General features: G+C 42.0%; 1 pseudogene; it reads left to right on the top strand.

Moving 5' to 3' along the window:
- On the top strand, positions 11,657–18,293 carry LOC106502933 (annotated as a pseudogene).

Below are 18,519 nucleotides of genomic sequence, written 5' to 3'. Positions count from 1 at the left end.
TGTGGGGTTCATCTTTGGTTTCTCGTTTGAGACTTCCCTGGTGGCTCAGATGGTAAAGTGTCTTCCTACAATGTGAGAGGCCCGGGTTCGATCCCTGAGTTGGGAAGATCTCCTGGAGAAGGAAATGGCAACCCCCTCCAGTACTTTTGCCTGGAAAATTCCATGGATGGAGGAGCCTGGTAGGCTACAGTCCATGGGGTTGCAAAGAGTTGGACACAACTGAGCGGCTTCAATGTCAATGTCAATGTCATAACAAACCACTTGTGGAATCTTCATTCCTGACCAGAGATCAAACCCTGAGCCTTTGGATTGGGAGCACTGACTCCAAGACCCTAGACTACCAGAGAACTAACCCTTGGGAGTATCAAATAGTGAGAACTCACAGAAAAGAAGCCACTTGAACACAAGACCTGGCATGACACAACCACCAGTAGCTCCCTGTGCAGCACGCCTCGCCTAAACAACAAGCAAAACAAAACGCAAACCCAGTCATCAGCAGACAGGAGCACCACCTCACTCACCCTTGCCCATAAGAAGAAGAAATCTCAGCACAAATCTCGCCCTACACGAAGCCCACACAAACCACTGGACCAACCGTAGGAGGGCAGAAACCAAAAGGAAGAAAGAATTCAACCTTGAATCCTGGGGAAAGGAGACCTCAAACACAATAAGCTAACAAAAATAATGAAAAGGCAGAGAAGTACTGTACAAATGAAGGAACAACCTAGAAACAGAGAGATCCAAATAAATGAAGAGGAAATAGACAAACTACCTGAAAAAGAAGTCAGAACAATGAGAGTAAAGACGAAACAAAAAACTTTGAAAACAAAATGGAGAAAATGCAAGAATCAGTTAACAAAGACCTAAAAGAATTAAAGAAGGAACATACAGAGACAGACAACACAATTACTGAAATTAAAAATACTGTAGAAGGAATCAGTAGCAGATATCTGAAGCAGATGAACGAATCAGTGAGCTGAAAGATAAGATGGTGGAAATAACTTCCACCATTATAAATTATTTATTTCTACCAAAATGAAATAACTTTATTCTGAAGAGCAGAATAAAGTGAAAAGAATGAAAAGAATTGAGGATAGTGTCAGATACCTCTGGGACAATATCAAATGCACCAACATTCAATTTATAGGGGTCCCAGAAGAAGAAGAGAAAAAGAAAGGGAAAAAATTTGAAGAGATTATAGTTGAAAATTTCCCAAACATGGAAAAGGAAATAGTGAATCAAGTCCAAGAGGTGCAGAGTCCCATACAGGATAAACCCAAAGTGAAACATGCCAAGACACATACTAATTGAACTAACAAAGACTAAATGCAAAAAAAGAATATTAAAAGCAGCAAGGGAGAAGGAACAAGTAACATACAAGGGAAACCCTATATGCTAAACAACTAATCTTTCAGCAGAAGCTCTGCAGGCCAGAAGGGAATGGCAGGATATATTTAAAGTACTGAAAGGGAAAAATCTACAACCAAGATTAGTGTACCTGGTAAGGATCTCAGTCAAAATTGATGGAGAAATCAAAAGCTTTTCATACAAGCAAAAGTTAAGAGAATTCAGTATCAACAAACCAGCTTTACAACAAATGTTAAATGGACTTATATAGTGAGAAAATACAAGAGAAGGAAAAAAAATCTACAAAATCAACCCCAAACAATTAAGATAACAGAAATAGGAACATATATAACAATAATTACTTTAAATGTAAATGGATTAAATGCTCCAACCAAAAGACACAGACTGGCTGAATGGATACAAAAATAAGACCCATATATATGCTGTCCGCAAGAAACCCACTTCAGACCTCAAGACACACATAGACTGAAAGTGAGAGGATGGAAAATATATTCCATGCAAATGGAAAACAAAATAAAGCTGGAGTAGCTATCCTCATATCAGACAAAATAGATCCTAAAATAAAGAATATTACAACAGATAAGGAAGGACACTCCATAATGATCAAGGGATAAATCCAAGAGGAAGACATAAAAATTGCAAATATCTATGCACCCAACATAGGAGCACCTCAATACATAAGACAAACACTAACAGACATAAAAGGAGAAATTGACAGTAACACAGTAATAGTAAGAGACTTTAACACCACACTCACACCAGTGGACAGATCATCAAAACAGAAAATTAATAAGGAAACACAAGTCTTAAATGATACGTTAGGTAAGATGGATCTCACTGATAGCTTCAGGACATTCCATCCAAATTCAGAAGCATCCACCTTCTTCTCAAGTGCACATGGAACATTTTCCAGGTTAGATCATATCTTGAGTCACAAATCAAACCTCTGTAAATTTAAGAAAATTGAAATCATATCAAGCATTTTCTCTGACCACAATGCTATGAGACTAGATATCAGTTACAAGAAAAAAACTAAGACACACAAACACATGGAGATTAAACAAGACATTTCTAAATAAGCAATGGATTACTGAAGAAATCAAAAAGGAAGTAAAAAATTTCTACTAACAAATGACAATGAAAACACAACAACTGAAAACCTATGGGATGCAGCAAAAGCAGTTCTAAGAGAGAAGTTTATAGAAAGTCAATCCTACCTCAAGAAAAAAGAAAAACGTACAACCTAACTTTACACCTAAAACAACTGGAAGAAGAAAAAGAAGAAGAAAAAAACCCAAAATTAGTAGAAGGAAAGAAATCATAAAGATCTGAGCAGAAATAAATGAAAAAGAAGTGAAAGAAATAATAGTAAAGATTAATAAAAGCAAAAGTTGGTTCTTTGAGAAGATAAACAAAACTGACAAACCTTTAGCCAGGCTCATCAAGGAATTAAAAAAAAGGGAAGAATCAAATCAACAAAATGAGAAATGAAAAAGGAGAGGTTACAACAGACAGAGCAGAAATACAAAGGATTGTAAGAGACTATTATGAACAACTATATGACAAGAAAATGGATAACCTGGAAGAAATGGACAGATTCCTAGAAAAGTTCAATCTTCCAAGACTGAACCAGGAAGAAGTAGAGCTTATGAACAACCCAGTTACAAGCACTGAAATTGAAGCTGTGACCAAAAATCTCCCCAAAAAGAAAAGCCCAGGACCAGATGGCTTCACAGGAGAATTCTATCAGACATTTAGAGAAGAGCTAATGCCTATCCTTCTAAAACTCTTTCAAAAAATTGCAGATGAAAGAACACTTCCAGACTCGTTCTACAAGGCCACCATCAGCCCAATACCAAAACCAGACAAAAACAACACACAAAAAGAAAACTATAGGCCAATATCACTGATGAACATAGATGCAAAAGTCCTCAACAAAATTTTAGCACACAGAATTCAGCAACACAATGAAAAGCTCATTCACCATGATCAAGTTGGGTTTATTCCAGTGATGCGAGGATTCTTCAATATACACAAATCAATCAGTGTGATACACCATATTAACAAACTGAAAGATATAAACCATATGATCATCTCAATAGATGCAGAAAAAGCCTTCAATCTTTCCCAGCATCAGGGTCTTTTCAAATAAGTCAGTTCTTCGCATCAGGTGACCAGATTATTGGAGCTTCAGTATCAGTCCTTCCAATGAATATTCAGGACAGATTTCCATAAGGATTAACTGGTTGGATCTCCTTGCAGTCCAAGGGACTCTCAAGAGTCTTCTCCAATACCGCAGTTCAAAAGCATCAATTCTTCAATGCTCAGCTTTCTTTATAGTCCAACTCTCATATCCATACATGACTATTGGAAAAATCATAGCTTTGACTAGACAGACCTTCACTGGCAAAGTAATGTCTCTGCTTTTGAATATGCTGTCTAGGTTGGTCATAACTTTCCTTCCAAAGAGTAAGCATCTTTTAACTTCATGGCTGCAATCACCATCTGCAGTGATTTTGGAGCCCAAAAAAATAAAGTCTGACACTGTTTCCACTGTTTCCCCATCTCTTTCCCAGGAAGTGATGGGACCGGATGCCATGATCTTCGTTTTCTGAATGTTGAGCTTTAAGCCAGCTTTTTCGCTCTCCTCTTTCACTTTCATCAAGAGGCTTTTTAGCTCCTCTTCACTTTCTGCCGTAAGGGTGGTGTCATCTGCATATCTGAGGTTATTGATATTTCTATCGGCAGTCTTGATTCCAGCTTGGGCTTTATCCAGCCCAGCGTTTCCCATGATGTATTCTGCATATAAGTCAAATAAGCAAGATGACAATATACAGCCTTGACTTACTCCTTTCCCAATTTGGAACAGTCTGTTGTTCCATGTCCAGTTCTAACTGTTGCTTCCTGACCTGCATATAGATTTATCAAGAGGCAGGTCAGGTGGTCTGGTATTCCCATCTCTTTAAAAGTTATCCACAGTTTTTTGTGATCCACACAGTCAAAGGCTTTGGCATAGTCAATAAAGCAGAAATAGATGTTTTCTGGAACTTTCTTGCTTTTTCAATGATCCAGTGGATGTTGGCAATTTGATCTCTGGTTCCTCTGCCTTTTCTAAACCCAGCTTGAACATCTGGAATTGAACATCTATAGTTCATTCCTATACCCCAACACTAATGCCAAAGAAGCTGAAGTTTAACAGTTCTATGAAGACCTACAAGACTTTCTAGAACCAACACCCCCAAAAGATGTCCTTTTCATAATAGGGGACTGGAATGCAAAAGTAGGAAGTCAAGAGATACCTGTATTAACAGTCAAGTTTGGCCTTGGAGTACATAATGAAGCAAGGCAAAGGCTAACAGAGTTTTGCCAAGAGAACATACTGGTCATAGCAAACACCCTCTTCCAACAACACAAGAGAGAACTCTACACATGGACATCACCAGATGGTCAATATCAAAATTAGATGATTATATTCTTTGCAGCCAAAGGTAAAGAAGCTCTATGCAGTCAGCAAAAACAAGACTGTGGTTCAGATCATCAGCTCCTTATTGCAAAATTCAGAGTTAAGTTGAAGAAAGAAGGGAAAACCACTAAGCCATTCAGGTATGATCTCAATCAAATCTCTTATGCTTATACAGTGGAAGTGACAAATAGAGTCAAGGGGTTGGATCTGACAGATTGCCTGAAGAACTATGGACAGAGGCTCTTAACACTGTATAGGAGGCAGTGACCAAAACCATCCCCAAGAAAAAGAAATGCAAAAAGGAAAATTGTTGTCTAAGGAGGCCTTACAAATAGCTGAGAAAAGAAGAGAAGCTAAAGGCAAAGGAGAAAAAGGAAGATGCACATCTGAATGCAGAGTTCCAAATAATAGCAAGGAGAGATAAGGAGGCTTTAAGTGAAGAGCGCAAAGAAATAGAGGAAAACAATAGGATGGTAAAGGCTAGAGATCTCATCAAGAAAAATTAGAGATACCAAAGGATATTTCTTGCAAAGAAGGGCACAATAAAGGATAGAAACAGTATGGACCTAACAGAAGCAGAAGATATGAAGAAGAGGTGGCAAGAATACACAGAGGAACTATACAAAAAAGGTTTTAATGACTGGGATAACCACAGTGGTTATCATCACTCACCTAGATTCAGAAATGCTGGAGTGTGAAGTCAAGTGGACCTTAGGAAGCATTACTACAAACAAAGCTAGTGGAGGTGATGGAATTCCAGCTGAGCTATTTCAAGTCTTAAAAGATGATGCTATTAAAGTGCTGCACTCAATATGCCATTGGAAATTTGGAAACTCACCAGTGGTCAGAGGAATGGAAAAGGTCAGTTTTCATTCCAACCACAAAGAAGGGTAATGCCAAAGAATGTTCAAACTACCATGCAATTGCACTCATTTCACATGCTAGCAAAGTGATGCTCCAAATCCTTCAAGCTAAGCTTCAACAGTTTGTGAACAAAGAACTTTCAGATATACATGCTGGATTTAGAAAAGGCAGAGGAATCAGAGATCAAATTGCCAACATTCATTGGATCATAGAGAAAGCAAGGGAATTCCAGAAAACTATCTACTTCTGCTTCATTGTTAAAGCTTTTGACTGTGTGGATCACACCAAACTACGGAAAATTCTTAAAGAGATGGGAATACCGGACCACCTTGCCTGCCTCTTGAGAAATATATATGCAGGTTAAGAAGTAACAGAACCAGACATAGAACAATGTACTGGTTCAAAATTTGGAAAGGATATTGGTTGTCACCCTCCTTACTTAACTTATTTGTAGAGTACGTCATGTGGATGCTGGTCTGGATGAAGCTCAAGATAGAATAAAGATTGCTGGGAGAAATATCAATAACCTCTGATATGCAAATGTTACCACTCTTACAGCAGAAAGTGAAGAACTAAGGGGCTTTTTGATGAAAGTGAAAGAGGAGAGTGAACAAGTAGGCTGAAAATTCAACATTCAAAAAATAAGGTCATGGTATCCAGTCCCATCACTTCATGGCAAATAGATGGGGGAAACAATGGAAAATAGACTTTATTTTTTTTACTCCAAAATCACTGCAGCCATGAAATTAAAAGATGCTTGCTCCTTGGAAGGAAAGCTATGACAAATCTAGACAGAGTATTAAAAGGCAAGACATCAGTTTACCAACAAAGGTTTGTATAGCCAAAGCTGTGATTTTTATAGTAGTCATGTACAGATGTGAGTTGGACCATAAAAACAGCTGAGTGCCAAAGAATTGACGCTTTCCAACTGTGGTGCTGAAAAAGACCCTTGAGAGTCCCTTCTACTGCAAGGAGATTAAACCAGTCAATCCTAAAGGAAATCAACCCTGAACATTCACTGGAAGGACTGATGTTGAAGCTGGAACTCCAACACTTTGACAACCTGATGCAAAGAGCTGACTCATTGGAAAAGGGCCCGATGCTGGGAAAGATTGAAGGCAGGAGGAGAAGGGGATGATAGAAGATGAGATGGTTGGGTGGCATCACCAATTCAATGGACATGAGATTGAGAAACTCCCAGAAATGGTAAAGAATAGGGAAGTCTGTTGTGCTGCAGTTCATCAGGCTGCAAACAGTCGAACATGACTGAGCAACTGAACAGCAATAGCTGATTAACAATATTGTGATAGGTCCAGGTGGACAGTACAGGGACTCAGCCATAACATATACATGTATCCGTCCATTCTCCCCCAAACCTCCCTTCCTATCCAACGCCACATAACATTGAGCAGAGTTCCATATGCTATACAGTAGGTCCTTGTTGGTTATCCATTTTAAATATAACTGTGTACATGTTCATCCCAAACTCCCTAACTATCCTTACCCCCAGCAATCCTGTCTCATTTCCTAAGTGAGTATCTTTCTGTTTTGTAGTAGGTTCATTTGTATCATTTCTTTTTAGATTCTACACATAAGGGATGTCATAATATATTTCCTCTTCTCTGTCTGACATACTACACTCAATATGAGCTTTCTATGTCCATCCATGTGGCTGCCAATGGCATCATTTCATTCTTTTTAATGGCTGAGTAATATTACACACACACACACACACACACACACACACACACACACACACACACCCCATATCTTCTTTAGCCATTCATCTGTTGATGGACATTTAGATTGCTTCCATGTCTTGGCTGTTGTAAACAGTGCTGCAATGAACATTGGGATGCATGTATCTCTTCAAATCATGTTTTTCTCTGGATATATGCCCAGGGGTGGGGTTGCAGGGTCATATGGTAGCTCTCTGGAGAAGTGAATGGCTACCCCCTCCAATATTCTTGCCTGGAGAATTTCATAGACTGGTAGGCTACAATCCTTGGGGTTGCAAAGAGTTGGACATAACACCTTATCTAATGGTAGCTATAATTTTAGTTATTCAAGGACCACCATATTGTTGTCTATAGTAGCTGTACCAATTTACATTCCCACCAACAGTGTAGGAGGGTTCCCTTCTCTCCACATCCTCTCCAGCACTTTTTGTGGATTTTTTTGAAGATAACCATTCTGGCTGATGCGAGGTGATATCTCATTGTATTTTTGATTTTCATTTCTCTAATAATTAGTGATGTTGAACATCTTTTCATGTGCCTATTGACCATCTGTATTTTTTTATTTTTTAAGAAATATATGTTTAGGTCTTCTATACATTTTTTGAGTGGATTGTTTGCTTTGATGCTGCTAAGCCTTATAAGCTGTTTGTAAATTTTGGAGACTAATCCCTTACCAGTCAAATCATTTGCAAATGTTTTCTCCCAATCAGTGGGTTGTCTTTTCATTTTGTTTATTGTTTGAGTTTAAGTAGGTCCCATTTGTTTATTTTTGCTTTTATTTCCATTGTTCTAGGAGATGGATTGAAAAAGATGTTTCTGTGATTTATGTCAGATAGTGTTCTGCCTATGTTTTCCTCTAGGAGATCTTTAGTGTCTGGTCTCACATTTAGGTCTTTAATCCATTTTGACCTTATTTATGAGTTAATGAAAGATCTAATTTCATTTTTTTACACGTGGCTGTCTAATTTTCCCACTATGTTTATTGAAGGGATCTTTCCAATATTGTAATCTTGCTTCTGTTGTCATAGATTAATTGATCATAAATGTATAGTTTTATTTCTGGATTTTCTATCCTGTTCCATTGATCTATATTTCTATTTTTTTGCCCCAGCACTGTATTATTTTGATGACTGTAGCCTTGTAGTATAGTCTGAACCAGGACCTTGATTACTCCAGCTCCATTTATCCTTCTCAAGATTGCTTTGGGTGTTTGGGGTTTTTTGTTTCTCCTTGCAAATTTTGAGATTTTTTTATTCTAGTTCTGTGAAAAATGATGTTGGTAATTTGATAGGGATTGCACTGAATCTGTAGTTTGCTTTGAGTAGTATAGTCATTTTGACAATATTAACTCTTCTAATCCATGAACATGGTATATCTTTCCATCTGTTTATGTTTTCTTTGATTTCTTTCATCAGCATCTTATAGTTTTCAGTGAGTGAAATTCATTCAGTCATGTCTGACTCTTTGCAACCCCATGAACTACATAGTCCATGGACTTCTCCAGGCCAGCATACTGGAGTGGGTAGCCATTCCCTTCTCCAGGGGATCCTCCCAACCCAGGTATCAAACCCAGCTTTCCCACATTGCAGGTGGTTTCTTTACCAGCTGAGCCACAAGGGATTCCTTAAATTCAATTTTTAATAGATACACTAATTTACTTACACAGTACATATTAACATTTGCTATGTAACATTAAAGTTTCCAGCTAAGAAACTAGTTAGTGGGATGAGAAGCACCAGGAAAAAAGAAAGAGTCAACCATCTGAGGAGGATAATAGAAGAAAGACAGAAAGAGGCTGGATCCTTTATGATGTAGCTTAATTACTATAATGATTCTGGAACCACCTACCCCCAGACTCCTTGTAAGGGATACTTAAATGTCCTTGGAGAGAGAGAGAGAAAAGCTAGTTATAAACTTTTGTATAGGATTCATTTAAAAAATTATTTTTGGAACAAAAGTAGTTAAAAACTTGGATTTAGAAGAGAGGCATATGAAAATGGACCCATGCAGATACAAAGCTGAAGAAGGTGCAGTCATTTGGCTGCGTGTAGCCTTTAGCAAGATCACAAAGTGCTCAAAAAGTCTTTTACCTTTTCAACCAGACTGTCATGTTTTCCTTTAAAGTCTTCACTAACATTCAGTGTTAAGATAGGCACTTCTTATAGATAATAAAAGTTGGTTTTTAGTGTTCCATGCAGGAGCCAGCTTTCATGCTATCTGAGTACAGGTCTTTTGTCTCCTTAGGTAGATTTATTCCTAGGTATTTTCTTCTTCTTGATGTGACAGAATATGTAGCATCTTGGCTTATATTAGACACAATAAACCAACCTGACGGTATCATATAAACCAGTGACTATTTGGGAGGCTGTCTTTGAGCTCGTTTCCAGTCCAAATGGTTCCTGCTCCCTTCATACACCCTCAATCCCATTTCCTTCAAAATAATGGATAACTTTTGCTCCTTGTCACTAACTGACATTCTGGAAAGTGCTTTCAGAGGCAAGATCTTTCCTAAGTTGACAGCATCTCAGGGGACATCACTCAGGGAAGAGCCACCCCTACCCCACCCCAGTCCCTGGAAAGGGCAGACCTGAGTGCAGACTGGGGTGGGTGGGGAGTTTCCTGCCCAGCTCTTCCTCACTGAGCAGGCTAGATGGTTTTGTAAGCCCATTCTATGTTTTAAAAGTCAAGACTGGCCATATCACTTCTCCTTCTTAACATAAACAAGAACAACAAAATGTCCTAAATTAAAATATTTGTTTTAAAAATCGGGCTCTTTTTTTTGAAAAGTAATATTATAAAGTAAAAATAAAAATTAAAAAAAGAAATAACATTGAAGCAGATACCAATAAAATTGAAAGCAGAAAAACAATAGAGCAAATAAAATAAAATAAAATATTTGTTATTTCTGAGGAGCCCACATCTTTGTGTGTCAGCTAGGTGGAAAGTTTAGGACTTCTGTGACTTTTTCACAAATAAAGTATACTTCTTTAGGCACTGGGGCCAGGTGTCTAGATCTCACACAGCCTAACCCTCCACTTCCATCTGGAAAACTGTATGGGTCCCAGGGGAAGCCAACCCAGGCATGTGGGGAGACACACAAAACCCTTCAGTTGAGAGGTGAGGGAGTAGAACCCCCACTGGCATGGTGCCCTCCAAACTGTGTGCTCTGGATCAATATGGGGGGATGGAGGCCATTCTCCTACAAAGAGGCCTTCTACTCTGCATACTGTGTGCCCTGTCAGACTGCTTCTGATCAGAGGGTGAATTTTCCAAATTTTCATAAAAATGCCGCAGAGCTTAGCAGGGTGCTCTGATGTCTGCTTTCGGAAAGCTCCAGTTTGATCACAGAGGTAAGTCTTACAGACCATCAAAAAGAAATTCATGTCAGTCAGTACAGTGAAAGTAATCTAAGTGCTAAGAGGTTGCTAGAGTAACTAGAAAATCTGGACTAAAACAGAATGGCTTCTTGGAGAAACTGATCCTGTCATCCTGGCAAGGAAGAGTCATTATTTGGTTATTTTACAGGGCTGTATAGTGTACCTCCTCATGTTGTAGGCCTGGGGGTATTATGTCAAGCAGTACCTGATGGGAGAAGGTCTTGCACAAAGGTGGTGAAGAAGCCCTGTGCTCATTTGTTCTCTCTATTTGTGCCTCTCAGTGTCAAGTGTTGTTCTGGGCACTGGGGATACAGAGATAAATAAAATTCTCTGCTCTTGTACTGAAGGTGAAACAGCAGTGATTGCAATGATCGTAATCACAGCTCCCCTTTATTGCATTGTCTTAGATCTTATACATGCATTATATCTTTTAATTTTCATAATGCTCTTAGAGACAAATACTTTTATTACTTCCATTTTATAGATAGGAAGGCTGAGGCTTAGCAATCAAATAAGTTGCTGAGTAAGGCAGGGATCTTTGCTCACTGGGTTATCCCAAGCATCTAGGACAGTACCTGGCATACAGAAAGCCTTCAATAAGTATTTACTCAGTCAATGACCATCAGACTCCAGAGCCCCAGCTCTTGGCGATAGGTCCATGTGGCTTCTCTCCCTGGGTTGAGGGTCTAAGATAGGATCTAAAGAAGATGGGGGCAGGGTTGGAGCCCTAGTAAAGGTTCATGAAACTCCTCTGGAGCCACCAGCCTTGGATGAGCAGACCCAGTCTGAAGGCAAAGAAAATTAACCCTGACACTCCTGCTTCACTACCAGGACTCTGCCACACAATGGTGGCTATGCCCACCTACGGATGATCCTTTACCCTGGCCTCCTCGTTGGACACCACAGTGGGGGCTCAAGCCACGGGGCATAGAATTCCTGGCCCCTTCACCAAAGAGGGAGGGGAACCAAAGACTGCTAGCTTACTCTGAAGTAAGAAAACCCACAACCACCCTGAGTACTGTGCAGAGTAGGGGCTCCTTCTCCCATAACTTCTAAATGAGGATGCCAGGCACAGTGAATTCTGGTCTCATAAATTCCATCCCATGTATGTCATTTTGGTTTTATCCTTAAGCCCAGGTTCCTCACTAAATCCACAGTTCTAGATCACTCAGTCTAGAACTTCCTCGGTTCTCCAGGCTTTTCAGACATGAATTTTTAGTCTCTAGTCTCCTCATGGGACCAAGAGCGCCAGGCTGTGATGGCGCAGGGGTAGCTGAGAGGAGCTACCCCACTTCCAAGGAGTGGCGGCTGCACAGGTGCAGGAGGGCCAAGAGGAGCTACTCCATGTCCAGGGTCAGACGGGCAACCTTGTCCAAGGTAAGGAGCAGCAGCTGTGCTTTGCTGGAGCATTCGTGAAGAGATACCCCACGTCCAAGGCAAGAGAAACCCAAGTAAGATGGTAGGTGTTGTGAGAGGGGATCAGAGGGCAGACACACTGAAATCATAATCACAGAAAACTAGCCAATCTGATCATATGGACCACAGCCTTGTCTAACTCAATGAAACTGAGCCATGCCGTGTGGGGCCACCCAAGATGGGCGGGTCATGGTGGAGAGGTCTGACAGAATGTGGTCCACTGGAGAAGGGAATGGCAAACCACTTCAGTATTCTTGCCTTGGGAACCCCATGAACAGTAAGAAAAGGCAAAATGATAGGATACTGAAAGAGGAACTCCCCAGGTCAGTAGGTGCCCAATATGCTACTGGAGATCAGTGGAGAAATAACTCCAGAAAGAATGAAGGGAGGGAGCCAAAGCAAAAACAATACCCAGCTGTGGATGTGACTGGTGGTAGAAGCAAGGTCTGATGCTGTAAAGAGCAACATTGCATAGGAACCTGGAATGCTAGGTCCATGAATCAGGCAAATTGGAAGTGGTCAAACAGGAGATGGTAAGAGTGAACGTCGGCATTCTAGGAATCAGCAAACTAAAATGGGCTGGAATGGGTGAAATTAACTCAGATGACCACTATATATACTCTGTGGGCAGGAATCCCTTAGAAGAAATGGAGTAGCCATCATGATCAACAAAAGAGTCCGAAATGCAGTACTTGGATGCAATCTTAAAAACGCAGAATGACCTCTGTTCGTTTCCAAGGCAAACCATTCAATATCACAGTTATCCAAGTCTGTGCCCCAACCAGTAACGCTGAAGAAGCTGAAGTTGAACGGTTCTATGAAGACATACAAGACCTTTTAGAACTAACACCCCTAAAAGATGTCCTTCTTATTATAGGGGAATGGGATGCAAAAGTGGGAAGTCAAGAAACACCTGGAGTAACAGGCAAATTTGGCCTTGGAATGCGGAATGAAGCAGGGAAAAAGCTAATAGAGTTTTGCCGAGAGAATGCACTGGTCATGGCAAACACCCTCTTCCAACAACACAAGAGAAGAATCTACACATGGACATCACCAGATGGTCAACACCGAAATCAGATTGATTATATTCTATGCAGCCAAAGATGGACAAGCTCTATACAGTCAGCAAAAACAAGACCGGGAGCTGACTGTGGCTCAGATCATGAACTCCTTATTGTCAAATTCAGACTTAAATTGAAGAAAGTAGGGAAAACCACTAGACCATTCAGGTATGACCTAAATCAAATCCCTTATGATTATACAGTGGAAGTGAGAAATAGATTTAAGGGACTAGATCTGATAGACAGAGTGCCTGATGAACTGTGGACGGAGGTTCATGACGTTGTACTGGAGACAGGGATCAAGACCATCCCCGTGGAAAAGAAATGCAAAAAAGCAAAATGGCTGTCTGGGGAGGCCTTACAAATAGCTGTGAAAAGAAGAGAAGTGAAAAGCAAAGGAAAAAAGGAAAGATACAAGCATGTGAATGCAGAGTTCCAAAGAATAGCAAGGAGAGATAAAGTCTCCCTCAGCAATCAATGAAAGGAAATAGAGGAAAACAACAGAATGGGAAAGACTAGAGATCTCTTCAAGAAAATTAGAGATACCAAGGGAACATTTCATGCAAAGATGGGCTCGATAAAGGACAGAAATGGTCTGGACCTAACAGAAGCAGAAGATATTAAGAAGAGGTGGCAAGAATATACGGAAGAACTGTACGAAAAAGATCTTTACGACCCAGATAATCATGATGTTGTGATTACTCACCTAGAGCTAGACATCCTGGAATGTGAAGTCAAGTGGGCCTTGGAAAGCATCACTACGAACAAAGCTAGTGGAGGTCATGGAATTCCAGTGGAGCCATTTCAAATCCTGAAAGATGATGCTGTGAAAGTGCTACACTCAATATGCCAGCAAGTTTGGAAAACTCAGCAGTGGTCACAGGACTGGAAAAGGTCAGTTTTCATTCCAATCTCAAAGAAAGTCAATGCCAAAGAATGCTCAAACTACCTCACAAATGCACTCATCTCACACGCTAGTAAAGTAATGCTCAAAATTCTCCAAGCCAGGCTTCAGCAATACATGAACCGTGAACTCCCTGATGTTCAAGCTGGTTTTAGGCAGCCAGAGGAACCAGAGATCAAATTGCCAACATCTGTTGGATCATCGAAAAAGCAAGAGAGTTCCAGAAAAACATCTATCTCTGCTTTACTGACTATGCCAAAGCCTTTGTGTGGATCACGATAAACTGTGGAAAATTCTGAAAGAGATGGGAATACCAGACTACCTGACCTGCCTCTTGAGAAACCTATATGCAGGTCAGGAAGCAATAGTTAGAACTGGACATGGAACAACAGACTGGTTCCAAGTAGGAAAAGGAGTACGTCAAGGCTGCATATTGTCACCCTGCTTATTTAACTTCTATGCAGAGTACATCATGAGAAATGCTGGGCTGGAAGAAGCACAAGCTAGAATCAAGATTGTTGGAAGAAATATCAATAACCTCAGATATGCAGATGACATTACCCTTATGGTAGAAAGTGAAGAGGAACTCAAAAGCCTCTTGATGAAAGTGAAAGAGGAGAGTGAAAAAGTTGGCTTAAAGCTCAACATTCAGAAAACGAAGATCATGGCAACTGGTCCCATCACTTCATGGGAAATAGATGGGGAAACAGTGGAAACAGTGTCAGACTTTATTTTTGGGGGCTCCAAAGTCACTGCAGATGGTGACTGCAGTCATGAAATTAAAAGATGTTTACTCCTTGGAAGGAAAGTTATGACCAACCTAGACAGCATATTAAAAAGCAGAGACATGACTTTGTCAACAAAGGTCAATCTAGTCAAGGCTATGGTGTTTCCAGCGGTCATGTATGGATGTGAGAGTTGGACTGTGAAGAAAGCTGAGCACCGAAGAACTGATGCTTTTGAACTGTGGTGTTGGAGAAGACTCTTGAGAGTCCCTTGGACTGCAAGGAGATCCAACCAGTCCATCCTAAAGAGATCAGTCCTGGGTGTTCATTGGAAGGACTGATGCTGAAGCTGAAACTCCAGTACTCTGGCCACCTCATGCGAAAAGTTGACTCATTGGAAAAGACTATGATGCTGGGAGGGATTGGGGGCAGGAGGATAAGGGGATGACAGAGGATGAGATGGCTGAATGGCATCACTGACTCAATGGACATGAGTTTGAGTAAACTCTGGGAGTTGGTGATGGACAGGGAGGCCTGGAGGGCTGAAATTCATGAGGTTGCAAAGAGTCAGACACGACTGAGCAACTGAACTGAATGAGTCTCCTCATTACAAGGAGACGACGCATGCAGTGCCTCTCATCGCCTTTCCAGCTCTGCCTTCTTCTCCTACAGGTCTGTTCCTGGAAGGGTGTTGCTGAGAATCAAGGACCAGAAGGTGCCCTATGTCTTTCAGGGCATAGTGGGTAGGTTTTGATGATGTGGAGAGCTTCAAAACTAAGGTGAGACTCAGCCCTTTTGGGAGAGGGTGGTTTTGTGCCCAAGGCCTGTCAAAAACAATGACAGCATTAAGAATCTCTACAAGAAGAAATATCCTTTTATTTCTTCAAGAAGAGATATCTGTTCAGGAAGAAATATCCCAGCCTCTCACAGAGCTCCACGTGATAGCATTTTGTACACTTATCACTTGGTAAGAAAAGACACAATGACAAAAACCCCTCTACACTGAGTGTCACTCTGAAAACATTCCTATTTATTAAATACATATTATGCAGTCATATAAGAGGAAAAATACATACAGGAAGGGATATCATTTTTAAAATTAATTTATTTTTTATTGAAGGACAGTTGTTTTACAGAATTTTGGTGTTTTCTGTCAAAGCTCAACATGAATCAGCCGTAAGTGAAGTGAAGTCGCTGAGTTGTATCCAACTTTTTACGACCTGTGGACACCAGGCTCCTCCGTCCATGGGGTTTTCTAGGCAAGAGTACTGGAATGGGTTGCTATTTCCTTCTCCAGGGAATCTTCCCGACCCAGGGAATGAACCCAGGTCTCCCACATTGTAGCCAGACGCTTTACCATCTGAGCCACCAGGGAAGTCTGAATCAGCCATAGGTATACACATAACCCCTCCCTTTTGAAACTCCTTATGGCATGTCATTTTATTCAATCCATTGACAATATTTGGTGAATGTCCAAATTATAGACCCTTTGATTTACTTACATGGCACCCTCTCCACTGCTGCCCAAAGTTAATGGCTCAAGACTTGAGTAATTTACTTGTCTCCACGTCTTTCTCCTCAGTGAGGTCGTCGGTTCCTGTAGAGGGGCCTGCATTTGCTCATCTTCCTGTCTCATCTCAGTTAGGAAGGGTGGACAGTGGCAAGTTCTTCCGGAGATGTAGACAAAATGCCTTGGAGGAACTGAGGAGGCAGCATGATCCTGCCTGGGGAAAACGAGAGGAGGGATTGTGGTGGAAGAGCTTTTGTGGAAGTCTTAAAGCAGGGAAGCTGGGCCTTCTGGGGAGGAAAGCACAGGAGAAGGACATGGTGGAGGTGAAAGGGGAAGATGGCCTCTGAGAGCAAGCTGGAGCCCTGAGTGGGGACTGGTGTCAAAAGGGAGGGAGACTGGGGCCAGAGCACCCCTACCTTCTAACCCCAGCACCACTCTAGAGGTAAGCCTTGGGCCCCTAATGGGGCTGGGTCCAGGAAAGCCTATTCGGAAGGGACACACAGCCATCCCCTAAAGAAGCCCCAGAGAACTGGTGGGGGAAAGAAGGCCCTCGGGATGGAAAAATACATGAAGATGAAATGGATTCAGATCTTTGGGGAAGCTTAGTCATTCCCTATGGTAACTGAACTCCTCACAATCAGCAGACTGTACCCCAAAGAGAAAAGGCTGAGATGTTACGGCTTCCAGTCTAAGGAAGGCCACAAACCCATGTATTCCTCACACCCTTACCCTCATGCCCACACCCACTGTGCTTATATTAGTGTGTAAGATTCCAGAACGAATCATTCCTAGCAGGAATCAGGACTTGTGGTCCTGTGGGGGTGTGGAGAAGAGAACCCTGTGTAGATGAGGAAGCTGGCTGTGGGTGCTGACCAGGCTTCCCCGGGCTCCTCCACCATGGTCTCACCCTCACACGGCTCAGCTTTCTGAAGCAGAGAGCATGGCAGGGGCCATGGTTTGGATACTGGACATGGGTGATTTTGCTGGTTTCTTCTGTAACCAGAGCTGTATTCCCTCATCAAGACATTGCGGTTGGAGTTGAGTGAGTAAGGGGCTAGGAACCAGAGGCAAAATATTGGGTAAAGTATGAACACCCCTCCCTGCCGCCCCACCTCCCTGAACCTTAGGTTCTGGCTTCTTCTGAAGGAATAACTGCCCCAGTACCGTGATTTCCCAAATTCTTCCCCCAGGAGCTGAGGAAGCTGTTGGAACCGTTCTCTTTTCACACTTTCTTCTTCCTCCTTATGATTGCGCCAGTGCTGGCCGAGGGTGTTGGCGACCAGCGCTTCCCTGTAGAGGCCCTCAGCCTCTCTTCTCAGGGAGGAAGCCTGTGCTCAGCCTTCAGCGTGGCCCCGCTGGCCTCGCCGTCACTTGGTTGGGTCTGCGTATGATGGCCCCTGACTGCTTGTGGCACTTGCAGCCCTGGTGCTTCCCGCAGAGCTGTGCTCCCGCTGTGGGAGTGCCTGTTCCCTGCCTGGGGTGTCTGACTTTCCCTGGCCCTAGGCTGTGCTGTGTTGAGCTGCTGCCTGACTATGCTCTACTGACTATGCTGCCTGTGTGTTGGCTTATGGGTTTGAGACCTTTCGGAGGAGTCTTGTTTGAATCATTGCTGTTTCCCCAGGTCTTCTGTATATGCCTTTAGACCCCCCAGAACCTGATGTTCCGGCACCACCCCAGCCCTCTGAACCTGAGCACAGTTCCAGCCTTGGACAAGACGCTTCATGCCAGGGCAAAGCCGATGGGCTTCACCCCAACCCTCTGGACCGGTCCAGTTGCTACAGCTGTACAGGGGGGTGGTTGTTCCAGCAAAGCAGCCGGAGGAGCCTGGTGTTCAGCTCCTCTTGCAAACTCTGCACCTGGAGTTGAAGTTCCAAGGCCCCTTCAGCCCCAGCACCTGGGTAAGGACCCAGGACCATTCCACAACCCACCTCCCTAGCGCTCCCTGGTGGCTACAGTTGGGCTTCCTTCCTGCGTCTTTCCTTACCCAAGCTTTCTGTTCTCAGCCTTGGGCAGCCTCGGTCAGCAGCCCTGTTCTGCTCTTCCTGGGCTGCCTTATTTTAAAAATAAATCTTTGGCTTGCAGCTCACTGTCC

The sequence above is a fragment of the Capra hircus genome, chromosome 16 (genome assembly GCF_001704415.2).
Source record: "Capra hircus breed San Clemente chromosome 16, ASM170441v1, whole genome shotgun sequence".
Taxonomy (NCBI): domain Eukaryota; kingdom Metazoa; phylum Chordata; class Mammalia; order Artiodactyla; family Bovidae; genus Capra; species Capra hircus.
This window is presented reverse-complemented; position numbering and strand designations above follow the sequence as displayed.